Source organism: Triturus cristatus, chromosome 4_2 (genome assembly GCF_964204655.1).
Source record: "Triturus cristatus chromosome 4_2, aTriCri1.1, whole genome shotgun sequence".
NCBI lineage: Eukaryota > Metazoa > Chordata > Amphibia > Caudata > Salamandridae > Triturus > Triturus cristatus.
The window spans coordinates 512,613,941-512,629,833 of record NC_140586.1 but is presented as its reverse complement, the minus strand read 5'-3'; the positions used below and the strand labels follow the sequence as shown (position 1 = coordinate 512,629,833).

The following is a 15,893-nucleotide window of genomic DNA, read 5'->3' as shown; positions in this document are numbered from 1 at the left end:
CTTCTTTTTGTGTAGAAGATAAGATCATTTATTAAGGTTCCTTTTGATGCGCAGAAGTAGGAGTCAGAGATGAGGGTTTCTGTGTGTGCAATGAAAATGCTGTACTTGAAAATCTTGGAGGGCTTTTTTTTAGATTGGATGCAAAGTTAATTTGATAGGCATTGAGGCTATCCAATTCCAGGTTGGTGTAGAGTGGGCATAGCGGAGCAGGATCCATTACTGACTGAGGGGGCTAGACCTAATATGGAGGTAGTAGAAGGACTTGAGCTGCGATGGGCAGTGGGTAGAGACAAGTGCTACCTTTTTTTTTAAAAAAGGGTATTTTTATTGGTTTTATTTTCTGAATTATTATAGTGAAGTTGTGTACATCCAGTATTTAAAAACTTATCACTTCAGCTACACATATGCAAGTTCACTTTAAAGTGAGCCTCTGGCTTTTATGCCATCTTCTTAGTAACACAGGATGCCCATTTCTGACAGTCATTTTATTAGTAGCTGGCAAGTCCACCACTCTTAGATTCCCTTCACCCCCATATTTCAGTAGCCATTGTCCCTCTGCGTTTCACAATAGGTTTTATCAGTGCCCATATCTCCACCAATGGTTGCTCCCAGTACTCAGTCAGCACAGGGGGGCTCATTCTCTTGATTTCTTGAATGAATTCAGTACCTCCATCCACACACCAGCTATGGATCACCTGCGATGTCCTCCTCATCATCCCGCACTCTTTCTGCAATTTCCCACCTCTCTTATCCACCTACTATGGGGCGGGACTTCGGGTAAGTACCAGTGCATCACTATAGATCTCTTAGCCAGCACTAGCTCCAGGTTCAAAAACTTGGGCCCAGATTTACAAAACCTTTGTGTTGCCATTGCATCATGCAAGATGACGCAAAGCAATACAAGGGCGATAGTGATATTTACCTAGTCACACAAACCCACCTTGCATGGCTCTGTGTGGCTTAGTAATTCCAGAGTAACTCAAGGCAGCACAAGTCAATGCCTTGCATTACTCAGCTTTGGGAAGGTGTTCCACGGGTGAAGCGCGGGTGTTACTACCCATCCACTCGTGGATTTTGACTTATTCCCAAATTTATTAAAAATAGTAAAGCTGGGATGTGTCAAAATGGCACACCTTCCCAACAGAGATGTAACAAGGAGAAATATCTTTATTTCTACTCATTATTTTTTCTTTCTATTTCTGCTGCTTTCTGCAGCACATGTAAAAATAGAAAAATGCCTTTGAATACTGTTCTTGTGCCGGAAGGTGTCCCTTCCTGCACAAAAACATTCCTGCCTGGAACGCAGGCACCCTTGCACCATGTGTGCGCCAGTGCACAGAGAGAGTTGAAATGTTCCATATATTAGTAAATAGGGCGTATTCCTGAACTCTCCATTTGACACAGCACAGCAAGTGGTCTTGCTGCACTGCGCACACTATTACCTGGGTACCCACCGCTTTTGCTTTCGGGCAGGTATATAGGCCCAGCAAGCAGACTTCCAAGCTACAAAGATTAACCCTATTCAAGGTTCTTTGCATTTCAGCTGTAACCCCTGCCCAAAAGTGGGCTATTGTAGTGCAACTCCAGTACATATGCAGGAAGTTAGCATCCACAAGAGCACACTTAGGGCACCTCTTATCGTCCTTCCCAACAACACTCAGCTTGTGGGGTTTTAGGTAAGTGGTATGCAGGTAGTTAAACTGTGTGCACTTGATTCTGGTGTTCGTATTCCATAACAGTGTCCCAATCATTTCCCTCAGGTCTCTGCGTATTTTCTCATCCCAGCCAGCCTGAAAATTTGTCAAGATACATTGAACGATTGAAAGGAGGCTCTTCTAGAGCCAGGCCATCAGTCTGTGGCCACTTCCAAATATGAGGAGAACCTAAAGGAGTTTGTGTGTTTGTGGTTTTGATGGACCCGTTCCCCATGTCTTCCTTATTGTCTGCATTACTGCACCATACATCAAGAACTGAGCCTCTGTTAGACTATCCTCCTCAATCATGGAAGCCATGCTTCCAATTACTCCAGTTTCATAGCAGTCTCATGTGGTGATCCTTATGAATCAATTCTTGTAGGTAGTTAAATAGGTGGCCGGCCAATACTTTGCAAAAAACGTTATAATCCATATTTAGCATGGATAGTGGCCTATATGAAGCTAGATGTACACTTGATGAAGGTTGTTCCTATCAAGGTAGGCATCTATATCACTTCCTGGGGCCTGTGCATTATACAATTCTTAATAATGCTGGAAGAACAGTCCATTAATGCCTCACTTAGTATGTATTATGAAACCAGTGGGGCTCCCTATATACATGATGGGAGTACCCTTGTTCTCGGATTGTATCAGTCAGGCCAGTAAACTGCTACTTTTGCCTCCCTCCATGTGATTTTTAGTCTGATATTCACTGCGATTAAGAGTATGCTGTCGCTCCAGAGTAGGAAGATATTTTTCTCTTTCTTCGATTAGCCTGGGTCTTATGAAGGGGCTTACTACAGCTTCTCGCTCCGATGTATGAATGCTTCGTCCATAGCATTTAGTTCCCTTCTAGGGTCTTACTAACCCCTATAATATGGCTCATACAATGTCCCTGCACTAAAACCTTGAAGGTCTCCCACTCAGTGGACACATGCACCATTTTGTTGGGGTTTCCTAAGAAGTATTCCCTTTATTTCAACTAGCGGGTCTCTGAAAATTGGACCATACAGAAAGGACCCCAGGAGTTTCCAGATTGGGATTGAGGATGATATTTTTTTTTTTCATTTATAAAGTTTCATTGAAACATACTTATGTAACAGCCATAGGTACATATCATACATTGTGAACCTTATAACAGCAATACAACTCGTGGCTAATAAAAGGTACAGCAGAGCAGACATTGCAGAGATCATTGCAGGCAGTGCAGTGCAGTTAATCATGGGAACGACAACACACATGAGGGTTATACACCAGAGGTGGTCGGTATCTCATCAACACGTGCTTGTAGATATTGCACCAGAGGATCCCAGATGTCCCTGGGCCTGGAGGTAGCCAGGAGTTCTTTCGCGTATAGGGCCAGGGTGTCCCGGCAATAGACCATATCTTTCAACCACTGTTTGGGAGAGGGACTCACCCGGCTTTCCCAAGACATGGCCACCTGTGTTTAGCTAATAATAGAGCAATAGTTACAAATCTTCTCCCATCCCCTTTTAAAGTTGGTGTCAGTCCTAGCAAGCATACATGTGGGGTACAGTCAAAGGCTAGACCGGTCATCTTTTGCAATGTGGTGGTGATAGAGACCCAGAAAGCTCGAATATTCACACACTCCCATGCCAGGTGCCAGAAATCCGCACCAGGGGCACTGCATCTCTTACAAACGTCTGTGTCCTAAGGTCATATTGAAGGAGCCTGTTTGGTGTGTAATACATTTGATGAAGGTATTTAATGTGAATAATGCGTAAAATGCCATTATATGTAAGCTCACTGGTTAATTTACAGCAGTATTACCAGTCTTTCGACATGAGTTGCGGATCAAACTTTGTATTCCACTTCTCCAGACTCCTGTTATGGGGTAGTGGGGTATCCTCCCTAGCAACCTGGTAGAGTTTAGTAACCAATTTATGCCACGTGGGGCTGGCGAGTAGTGTTTGCAGCGACAGCAGTATAGGGGGCTACAGCGGGAACATTGGGTAGTGGGCTTGAAGTGCTTTCTTCAGTCTGTAGATGTTGAAAAAAAACAAAGGCGTCTGGTTGTGGAGATATCTAAGATCGTCTTGAGTTAAAAATGCTGTCATTGGGGAAGAGGTCTTGCATTTTATCAATGCCAACAGACCTCAAATTACAGATAACGTCCAGGTCATGTGTAACCGATATGTCCACATGATGCGCAAGTGGCGTCAGTGGGGCGTATAATGGCATCTTCTGCGCACGTCGACCCATTGCCTGCCAGGCTGCAATTGTAGTGTCTATAGAATTAATTTTGGAACTGGTCATGCCTCTGCTCATATGGGTCAGTATGGAGCATAAAGGGATAGGATGTGCGTCTCAGTCTTCCACAGCCACATGTGTTACGAAGGTGCGAACATTGTACCAGTAGTAGGCAAATTGCGTTTGAGCGCATATATAATAGAGATATACATCGAGTACCCCAAAACCCCCCCTGCTGTAATCAAGTGTGAGAGTTTCCAGACTCACCCGTGCTTGTTTGCCACCCCATATCAGCCTGATTATCAGTGATCGGATCATTTTAAACAGTGTGGCAGGGAGTTGTATCGGTATTGTACTGAAGAAGTATAGTAATTTAGGCAAAACAACCATTTTCACAAGGGCTATACGGTCCGCCAGTGAGAGAGGCAACCATATCCATCTGTCCACTTGCTGCTCCAGCTTTGTACAGGCTGTGCCATAGTTGTCACGAATTACAATGTCTGGGTCACGATGCACCCACACCCCCAGATATTTTACGGGTTCCTCAGACCATATCAATGGAAACTCCAACGTCTGATGGGTGGCAGCCACAGTAAGTGGGACCACCACTGATTTGGACCAGTTAATAGTGAGGCCCGAATATCGTCCAAAGTGTTTGTATTCTCTTAACACAGGCGAGAGAAATGTATGGGGTTCCCTTATGAATAGCAACATATCATCCGCATAAAGGGAGATGCTCACAGGACGGTGGGCGAACCGCAAGGCCGCCGCTTTGTGTCGCTGTCAGACAATGCAAGCGGTGATAAAGGTCAACCCTGCCTGGTGCCCTTGCAAATTGGGATGGGATCAGACGTTACCCCAGCCACACAAACCCGTGCAAACGGGGCTGTATACAGAAGGCATATCCAATTTTAAAAAATGGGAGGGAATCCCATACGATGAAGAATGTTAAAAAGGTAGCTCCATTCGATTTAATCAAAAGCTGTGGCTGCATCTAGCCTAGCATATCCACCGCTGCCTGCAAGTCATGTTCCAGTATATGGAACATAGTGAACAACGTCTGTAAATTATGATATGTAGAGCGTTCCGGTATGAAACCGGATGATCCGGCAGAACTAAAAGTAGCATGAGAGAAGTCAGCCCGGTGGCCAAGATCCTCACCAGTATCTTCACGTCTGTGTTCATAAGTGATAATGGGCGATACGAATCACAGCAATGTGACGAGTTGTCTTTTTTTAAGGAGAGTGATAATCAGGGCCTCTCGCAACGTAGGGGGCAGCGTGCCGACCTCAAAGACCTCAGCATACATTTCAGTTAGGTGGGGTGTCAACTCCTCTGCAAATTCTTTATAAAACTCACAGGTTAGTCCGTCAGGGCCCGGGGCTTTTTTGTTCGGAAGTGTCTTAATTACCGCCCTAATGTCTTCCTCTGTGATCGGTTGGGCGAGGTAGTCTCTGTGAGAGTCAGATTGCCATGCCAGAGCGATATCAGACAGGTAGTCATCCAAGCCTGCCACGGTTGTGCTCGTCCGAGACACGTACATGTCTGAGTATGCCGTGCGAAATTGCTCGACAATGTCTATAGTGGTGTAGGGTTCCACCCCATTGGTGTCGGTAATTTTGGTAATAGTGTGTTGACTTTCTCTGTCCTTTATTTTAGTCTTTAGAGTGTGTCCCGGTCCCCCCCTCACCGTAGGCATGGGCCATGTGACGTTTGGCATTGTATCGTAGTTTGGCATCAGCTAACTGATTACATTCTAACAGTGACTATTTTATTTGGGCAAGAAGTGCGTCACTAGGAGCCCCTGCGCATTCCCACTCTAAGCAATGTAGAGCGTTCTCTACCTTGAACAACTGGCCCTGAAGGTCTTTGAGTATCCCTGCTGTGACGTTGATGCAAGTTCCACGGATTGTTGCTTTATTAGCTTCCCATCGGACTTCTGCGCTGTCTACCGACCCCTGATTGTGTGTGAAATATTGCGTGATGGCCTCTCTGATTGTGTGTGTATATACTGGGTCAAGCAACGGCTCAGAGCAGAACCGCGTGGTGACCTGTCTGCAAACAAGTTGCTGGATATGCAATTCAAGCTTCACTGGGTTGTGGTCTGATAAAGTACGTGGGAGCCCGACCACATCTGCCACCCATGCTGAGCCACCCTCGCTCATTAACCAATAATCAAGACGAGACCAACTGCCATGCACAGTAGATACATGTGTACCTTCCAGCGTGTTCGGGTAATGTAAGAGCCATATGTCTGCAAGAGCAAGCTCCTCCGTCCCATCATTTATAATTCTAGCTGCCCTGGGCGAGTGTCCCACCGTCCCACTGGATCTATCCTTGGCCGGGTCTAGGTGAGTATTTAAATCGCCTCCCCATATTATCGTAGCGGCCAGCCATTCCCGCAGGGTATCAAGGATCTGACCATAAAAGTCAGGGTCATCCACATTAGGGCCGTTCACATTTACAAGGGTAACCAATTTTCCCACCTGTTTGCTGTGTACCATGACATACCGCATGCATCATCTGTGCAATCCTGAATAATGGTGAAGGGCAGATTTTTCTTAATATGTGTGATCACCCCCACGTGTATAATGAGTATGACGAGGCCCGTCTATAACCCGCCCATTTTGAGCCTATTTGAGCTTCAGTGTGTTTCGTTAAATGCGTTTCTTGTATGATAGCGATGTGTATCCCATGTCTGTCGAGATGGGCCATCACTTGACGTATTTCTTTCGGTAAATTTAGCCCCCATACATTCCAAGTTAGACAGACAATTTTTTCAAGACCTATGTATACTACCAACAGAAATCAACCTGTATGCACCACAATATTTAAATCCTGCATCACTGCGGCCAACACTAAGAGATGTCACAAAAAACCTTAGCCATGTTAAAAAAAAAACAGCCCCCTCACCCCCTACTCCCCCCACCCACTTCAGCAACCCCAACCTGCTAAAGTCATCCCGAACTAACCCAACCAATATCCAGTTAAAGAAGAAAGCTGCCAGAACAGCAGTGGGGAACACCCATGGGGGAGCGCTGGAGCGCAAGAACCCTCTCAGTTCGAAAAGGGAGGTGGCCAGAAAGTTACATAAATAATTCCCACCCATTGTGAGATATGGAATAAAACATATCCTTCAAAACAGTCACACTGGCAGTTTTTACAAACAGAAAGAGGAAAATCGTATCTGCTTAGTCAGAGTCCAAAGATGTAAACCAGCAGACCTCCACCTGCAATGGGAAACAGGAAAGAAGAGAATAAACACAACAACGCCTGGGCAACTAGTGTTTGGTTGTAAAGCAAACAGCATTACGTGAGGATAACACGTGTGCATAGGCAGTCACTCCATCACTCCTCAGTTCCCTTCGAGCAATTGTCCTGATCAGTGCAGTCTTGGTTAGAGGAGTCACGACTCCTCCGCTTGTGTGACTTTGCATAATCCAGAGCAGATTTAGGCGTGGTAAAAATCTTTGATTTTCCATTCAATTCAATACCCAGTCTCGCTGGGTACAGCATCGCATAGGGAACTTTTTCTGCCATCAGAAGTTTTTTCGCTGGTAAATATTCCTTCCGCGCCGCCTGCACCGCAGCAGTAATGTCCGGATAAAATGCGAGGGAGTTACCTTCATGCACAATGTTCCCTTTCTCCCTAGCCAAGCGGAGGACTGTGTCGCAATCCCTGTAGTTAAGAAGTCGTGCAATGATAGGACGTGGAGGAGCACCCAGCAGAGGTCTAGCAGCTAACGATCTATGTGCTCTCTCCACGATCAAAACAGAGGACAAATTGCCGGCCCCAAAAATCACTTTCAGGAGTGTCTCAATGTACATTTCTAGGCTGCCCGTGTAGGTGGATTCGGGGTAAACCTGTTATGCGTAGGTTGTTCCGGCGTGACCTCGCCTCCAAATCCTCATTTTTGGCCTGTATCACTGCAAGTATTTTCTCCATGTCCGATGTTTTGGATGTCACATTATGTAATCCATCCTCGGCGTCTGACAAGCGTGTCTCCGCCTCTCCAAGATGCACCGCTTGCTTGTCTAGCTTGTTGGACATGTGGTCCATGCGAAGGTTAAGATTATCAATTTTACCATCTATGGACTGCAAGCTGGATTGGACGGCTGCCAACGTTTCCTCGATAGCAGATAAGCTGCCTGTGGGAGCATCCATCTCGGAGTCTGAGGTCGCTCTCTGGTGTGATTTGGTTGATCTGCAAGGCTCGAATGTAAGGCGAGATTAACTGCGCTCTGTGTTACCCATTATGCAAGACTGCGCATGTTCCACACACAGGAACGATGTAGGGTGTTTGTCTCAAAAGGGAGGAATGGGGAAGTATGCACCCTGATCCCCACCACCACAGCGTCAAGCTCAATGGAGGCAGCGGGAGCAGAGAAAACGCAACTCTAGTGAACAGTCCTTGTAGCTGTGTCGCCGCTATGAGATCAGGCAGCCGAATAGGGGAGCTTCAACTGCCAGACGTGACCCAATGATCATCAGATGGGGTCCCCTGGAGCACCACCAACTGCAGTGATGCGCAGTACAGATCAGTACTACCCAGGCAAGCCCACGCGGTCAGATGGAAGTGATGCCGCTGCCCTCCAAGACCTGAGCGAGGAGAGGCGAGGACAACACCCGCACAGGACGCACGATCAGGAGCCACAGCAAACCCACAGTTCACCTCACAGTTAAATGAGCCGCAACGAAGGCAGCCCCACAGCAATTGATCTGCACGTGTGTCTGTTCCGTTGGCAAAGCAGCACAAACCAGGCACGTCGGCAGGCGTTACAAGATTGGGAGCAAAAAAAAAAAAATGATGTAGCCGGTCCCCCAGTTCCCCACAGCTCACTTAAGTGCGTTCCCAAAGTGATGGCCAATGTATCCGCTGTGACATCGCAGGCAATAGGGACAATGTCGAGCAGGTGCACTGTAGGAGTCCCAAACCTAGCACTTGTGTAAGTGGCGGATCCAGAGGCACCAGCGCCCACCAAAATCTCCGGCAGTCCCCCATAGTCAGGCTGATGGCGACTGTCTCCCGCCCCCAAGGAGATAGTCAATGGGGCTTATAAGTGTTGTTCTGGAGGCCAGAACCAGGTTGCAGATCCCAGGTAAAAGGGACAGAGTAGGCCCCAGACGCTGCAGCAGTCCTCCTCACTCACCGCAAGTTGGTGGATCCAGGAATCGGCAGTGCTGATCAGGAGTGAAGGCTGCAGCAGCACACCAGGGCCCCAGCCGCCCCAATCACGTGAGGCGCAGGTCGATGTAAGGGGCACAGGCCCCAGCGCGACCCAACCGGAGATCCTCTCTCTCACGGCCAGTGCCCATCACGATCCCCAGGTCGCAGTCTCCGATGCGGCCGAGGGGATCCCTCTGCCGCCGCAGGGCCGATGCCACTGCACCGGGACACGCCAAAGAAGACTGCACGTCACCCGGCTGTCAAGGCCCGCTGTGAGTCCACATCATGTAGCCGTCAGGTGATGTAGCCGGCCAGACTGCGTCCACTCACTAAGTACACAAGGGGCAGCCCCTCACGGACCCCACAGGTTACCAGGCAGTCGCGCCGACCTCAGCCGCAGTCGTCAGCAGCCTCCTCTGGATCACAGCAGTATAAGCGGTAGCTGCCGGCGGGGGGACTCAGGCCGCCATTTTGAGAAAAGGAGGCCCTCACCATATCACTCGTCCCACAGCCGCTCCACAGCCTTCGTCCACCTAAGTTCAGGCACAGTCAATAGCGAGAGATAAGCTGCTTCACATCCCGTGAACAGGAGCAGAATTATTGGGAAGGAATTGCAGGATTGTGCAAGGATAGTAGCTCCGGCCGGCAGAGCTGCACTACAACGCAGCCATCTTGCTTTGCTCCCTCTAGCGCCCCCTTGAAGATAATCATTACTTAGGAATTATGATCTAAAAATGTGCAGCCAAAGTACTCTACACGTAGAATTATCTTATTGAGTCTAAAAGAACACATCATCTTAACAAGTATGAAATGTAGATCATGGACTTGGAAATAGAGGGTGCATTCTCTGAAATCCACAATACCTTGCACCAAGTTGATTACCAGAGAGTCCACCAACTGGGGAGTGGTGTGATCCATGTCTATATTCACCACACAGCCGTAGTCGTCCCTCTAAAACCATTGGGGCATGGATTCCTAAGGCAGGATTGGGGCTAACAAGATCAGAAAGTGAATTTGTCCTGTATATGGGTGCATACGATGCCCAGTGTCACATAAACACCATCCAACCTTCTCTGTAGGATAACATATCTACCTTCCCCATCAATTTGGACCACATTAGCCTCAAGTTGCACTCCAGATTTAATCCAAACTAAAGAATCTAGGAGGAGTAGGAGGAATAACTTATATCATAAACCTGGCCACTCCAATTTCTCTTCAACCTGACCACCTCCCAGCTTGTGAGGTGGGTCTTCTGAAGGAAGGCAACCTCTGATTTGTGAGATTGGACTCGTGAAGACAGGTAACCTGTACCCCAACATTGCCAACATTTGTACCGTTTACCTGTAGAGCCCATGCCACTCACATTCCAGGTGAGGAGTATGTAATTCTTTCAAGGTTGCACCTTCTTCACACACTAAGCAGGGGGTAGCCATATGGACTTTCAGCCAAAAAGGGAAACAGCACTTAAGAGCCTATATCCAGAGCCCTTCTACTGCTGTAGCAGAGAACACCTGCAGCCTTGGGAGTTAGCCATGATGGTGTCTTGCCAGCCTCCAGTAGGGTGCCTGAGTCTGAACTCTCACAAGTTGAGTAATTGTATTTTCACTCAGTTCATACAGTAAATGACATTTTAAAGTTGACAGCTGTTCCACTATGACTGCCCTTTCTTTTTCTGACCACATTTTAGATCATTGCTTAATTACTTTTTTATTGTGGTGACTCAGTCATCTTCTCTTCAAGGGTATCCTGTAGTACCACGAGGAGTTATCTATTCCTACCATATACATTTCCAGTCTCATGCCCTTGCAGGATCAAGAACAGTAAGTGCCCAGTGATGAGTTGCTTGCTGGAACTTTTTATGTACTCCCTTCAGTCGACAACTCTTCCTCGAGGTAGGAAACCATGTTAGGTCAGTTCCCTCAACATTTGCGGGTGTTCCCACCACTCAGATATTGTTTCACCTGTTTCAGCCTTCTGTGTCTTCCGCTCTGTGGTCCAGGATCTCTATCTTTCAAGCTAACTGTGCCATTTGCCTTAGCAGTTTATCTATGGATGAACATTCCTCACCCAGGGCTTCCTCATCCGCTTGACTTTGTCTGCTAGTCTGCAGTATTGATCTTGAAGTATGCCCATGTCTATTGCCACCTTATCTGTCTTGGTATCTAATGCTTCTCTGGATGCAGTGATTACCTTGAGCATTTTATCCAGTTTATTTTGTGTGACCATCATGTTTGCCTCAGTAGACTCTGCGGGAACTGTCTCATCTCTCTGTGAAGCCGTAGTCTGTCAGGTGCTGATTGGGGACTGCCATTCTAGTCCTCTTCCCTGTTGCAGGCCCTTCCCCACTCTTCAACTCCTTTATCGCTCGTAGCCAATCCCAGGGAGTGGGTTGTCGTCTTGGGTTGCTTCACAGGCTCTCCTAGCATCAGAAAGCTGGGGTATTGCAGGCAGACAGACAGCCTGAAGCTCTCTACAGGGTGGCCATCTCCGTGCATAGTCGGCCACATTGACCGTAGCACATAGCACTACTTTAGACACCTTTATGACGCAAATCATGATTTGAGATGAAAAGTAAATTACAGCAAAAAGAACAAATGATGGACTGAATGCTGAACAATTTAAACATTCACCCCCAGTCACAAAGATCTGGGTTCAATCCATAATTTTTTTTCTCACCACTCCACCCCAGTTTGGAACCAGCCATATGCAAATAAGTCTTGACCTTGCTCATCATGGGAACAGTCCAGCCCGAAATGCCAAGCCAGGTCCTCCCTGGACTGGAAACAAGCATCCTGGGACTGGTTTCAGGGTATCACCCATCATCAGCCAGGCTTGCTTGATTCCAGTGGCACAGTGAGCACAGGATCCACGTCTGGGCATAACCTTCCTAATTATGGTGACAAAAGCAAAAAGAACAAATGATGGACAGAATGCCGAACGATGCAATCATTCACCCCAGTCACAAAGGTTTAGGTTTAATCCATTGGTTTTTTTGCGCACCATGCCACCGTAGTTTGGACCCAGCCATGTGCAAATCAGTCTTGACCCTGCTTCTAATGGGAGCAGTCTAACCAAACTGCTAAGCCAGGTCCTCTTTGGATTGAAAACAAGCATCCTGGGACCTGTTTCAAGGTATTTTTGTCTAGTTGCAATCCATTCAACAGTGTAGCAAAAGCAACTGTAACTTTGTAAAAACTGCCCTCACCAACAACGTGTTGTGGCATGCTTCATCATAGTGCTGCTGCAAAACGCCTCAGCGCAGACCAACGCTAGAGGCGAAGCAATAGGGTGGGGGAACAATACAAACAAATAAAGAAGGAAAAGAAAAGGATCCAAATAAGGTGCACGCAGGCCCCTTCTACGGCGACTGCTCCCAGAAATGAAAACCTGATGCCTAAGGACACATATGTACCCATTGCCCCTGGGCAATGGAGAAGAGGACCGAACGAGTACCTATGCCGCAGAGCATTATGAGGGCTGAGCCCCCGGTGGTTCAGCCAGAGTCCCCTGCTGGTTCGGCTGACTGGCTTCTCAGGCTGAGCCTGCATCCTCTTAATGCGAAAACCAATCCTCATAGAGTGACAGGGGCACCTGACGCTGTTTGGCACCTCTGCACCCAGCCGCCCTAGTGCCATTGGTGGTGTTCTGCTGGTGCTGCCTTGGACTTTACCCACCACTCACCTTAAGTCCTGGAGATTGGTCCCGTAAGTCGTTGTACTGTACCTGAATGACGTGAATGAATAGCTTCTGGTGCCTAAACATATATAAAGATACTGGTAATTTTTATAAATTGGTGTGGATCTCCTTATTGAGTTGAGTGGATCATTTGTTGACTGTTGTGTGTATTTGCAAATGTCTTGCACTCCTCTATGATAAGCCTAGGTTTGCTCAACCACACTACTCCCTAGAAGAGCACCTTTGGATTGCTAGAGCAAGCCCCTGTCCACTTATAAGGGAACCCCAGGACATTTTACACAACATATCTCTTTTTGATATATCATTTAACGAGCCAACGTCCTACATTCTTGGACTTTTGGATTGTCTCACTTTCCAAGACCTTGCTAAGAAAGAGTAGGTTTGAGGGGGCTTGATATTTGACTGGGGTCCTCTGATCTGTTGCTCATTTTTCAGGAGGGGGTGATAATGGGATGGTTCAAAGGGCAGTGAATAATTTGTGAATGTAAGGCAGAGATGATCACGTTTAATATAACTACCACAATGAAGGGGAGGAATGTTTTGAGGTATGCAGCTGGATGGGGGTGAATTTAACACTTTTTAACTTGTTAATGAGACTCAAAGGCTGATGAGTATCCACAGTCTGGCCTGAGGTGAAAGCCATAATATGCAGTAGTGGTGGATTGGGTGGGCAGGAAGACTATTCCTGTGAGATGTAATATTGGATCTTGGCAATTTTTGCTTAAAGAAATTGAGGAGGCATTCACAGTGTTTCGTAATTGTATGAGTTGCACTTTTCAAGGCTTTAGTTGATCAACTTATTGTACATGTTAAACAGTTACTTGGCTTTGTTCAGGGCTTTAGCAATTTGTTTGCTTTTTTGGCTCTTTTGATGGTTTTGTGGTAGCCTTTCGTCTGCTTTGTGTATTGGTTGGACTTGACCCTTTTGGCAGGGTCATCCCCCAACCTTTTGTCTTCACTCTGTTTTCTGAACCTATTTTTGTTGGCTTTTACGACTCTGTGCAGTTCACCACTGCTAACCAATGCTAAAGTGCTTGTGCTCTTTTCTTTAAACGTAGTAAAATTGGCTTACACCCAGCTGGCATATTTAATTTAATTGAAAGTCCTTAGTACAGTGGTACCACATGTACACAGGGCTTTTAAATTAAATGCTACTGGTGGGCCTGTAGCACTTATTGTACCACCCACTTAAGTAGCCATTTAAACACACCCTGGCCTGCCATTGCTGTCACGACTGCTCTCACCCGATCGTGTATGCAGACGGGGTGGAGCAAACCTAACATAAATGCAGCAGACAAGGGTGAAAGAGCGCTTCACGTTCTAGTTGACGTGCAAGTGTCTTCTGCCTTGCCCTTTACTCATCTTCTGCCTCCGGGTTCAGCAAGTCATGTTCGGCATGTCCGGCGGCTGTATTTCGGCTGCTCTCCTGTCAGCATGTATCTGGTACCTGCTCCTTGTAATTATTGATGTCACAGTTGACATCTCCAAAAACCTGGAAAAAAGCAAATCAAAGCACAACTAAAGTACCAGCATTTACAGATAAGGCGATAATGCACTCTACATTAACACAGCACTATTGTTTATTTATCTGAGAGATTATTTCACAGTGTTTGCAGATCCCATTTTCTGTGTGCATTCCCGTTACAGCTGCTTTATATTTCTGTTACAATTATGGCAAAAATCCTTATTCCTAGCCCTACTCATTTTTTTTGCGTATTCTTTATATTTTTGGTTAGAAAAATAATTTCGGCGGGGAATCTGTTCCTCTTTATTCCTGGATATGTATATTTTTGGGGGCTTTTACTAAATTCCTGATTTACCACTATTTTAGGTTAGTTCATATATACTTGTCACTTCTGTTATATGTCCTCTACTTGGATTACTATCCACACTTAATTTTACTTGTCTTACCTATTTAGAATGGAATCTGATCCTGCCTGAACCATTACTCTTTCATAAGTGGAAGAGGGGAAATACATAGGTAGTTTCTGCAATAGCTGTGCATACATTTAGAATAAAGAGCACGTGTAATTTAGTCAAGACTGTGAGAAGTTGGCCTGATATATGCTGTCCACTAGTTATAGTTGGCACCCTGTATCAGTCCAAATAACCCCTTATTGGTATAGGTTAAAGACAACCTTTATTGAAAGCTATCCTAGTGGTAGCTATGGAGAGCAGCCTTCAGGCTAAGTCTTGAAGGAATGTAAAGCAGCTTGTTTTACCAGTTTATAATCTCTTGAGTGCCTAAATGAAAGATATCCACATCAGGTATATATAAAATATATGTATTTATTACTAAACACACCCTCCTAGTCTCTTTATGAGACTAGAGGTCAAAACACACTTAAGTTACACTTCAATAATCACAGTAAAAAAGCACAAATACATATCAGGCCCTCGGGGCGAGCCAAACCATATACTAAAATAGTGGTATAAGAATCACGACTTAACTAGCCACAAGGCCTAGAACGTGTAGAATGGCTGGGACCCCTAGGAACCACCCAAGGTAGTGACACAGGGGACCCACGGGGCCGTGTGCAGTGTGTGAACACAGCAGCTAGCTCCCGTTAGCTTCAATGGGGAAAGTCGCGGTTAGATTTTTAAAGATTAGGGACACTTAGAAATGAGTCAGGACCAAACACTTTTAGACTTAGGAATTTCTAGGGCTAGCACCCACGGGAGCACCGGAGTACTCGTGTTACCTCACCCAGGGAAGCCGGGTGCATAGGTGTCTTTTGGTGTTGGGTCGCGTCGTCGATTTCAATGGTAGCTGGCGAAGAAGTGCTGCTGCCGTGAAGATGCGAAGTGTCCAAAGAGATCCAAGCCTGGATCGGAGATGAGAAGAACCTGAAATTAGAGGGGACAGAGTCTGGGTCACTAGCCAGTGACCAGGAAGGCGATGGACAGATGCCCACCGATGTCCGGTGATTTCAGGTGAAAGAGGTGAAGCTTGACTCTTCAGCCACGAGGACCAGAAGGTGTCGAGGACAACCAGAAGCTGGATTCGAGCTGTCCCACAAAGGATGTCAAGTGCTGCAGTGTCGGTGCCCAGATTGAACACAACAAGCCTTGGCAACAGCAACCCACGCAGAAACATGAAAGATGCTTTGGTGCAGACCAGCAA

At 46.5% G+C, this 15,893-nt stretch overlaps 1 protein-coding gene across 1 annotated transcript in view; it reads left to right on the top strand.

Annotated features, from left to right (window-relative positions):
• Nucleotides 1-15,893, top strand: part of LOC146834644 (calcium-activated chloride channel regulator 3A-1-like) — a 637,940-nt gene that overhangs the window by 200,599 nt on the left and 421,448 nt on the right. The window lies entirely within an intron of this gene.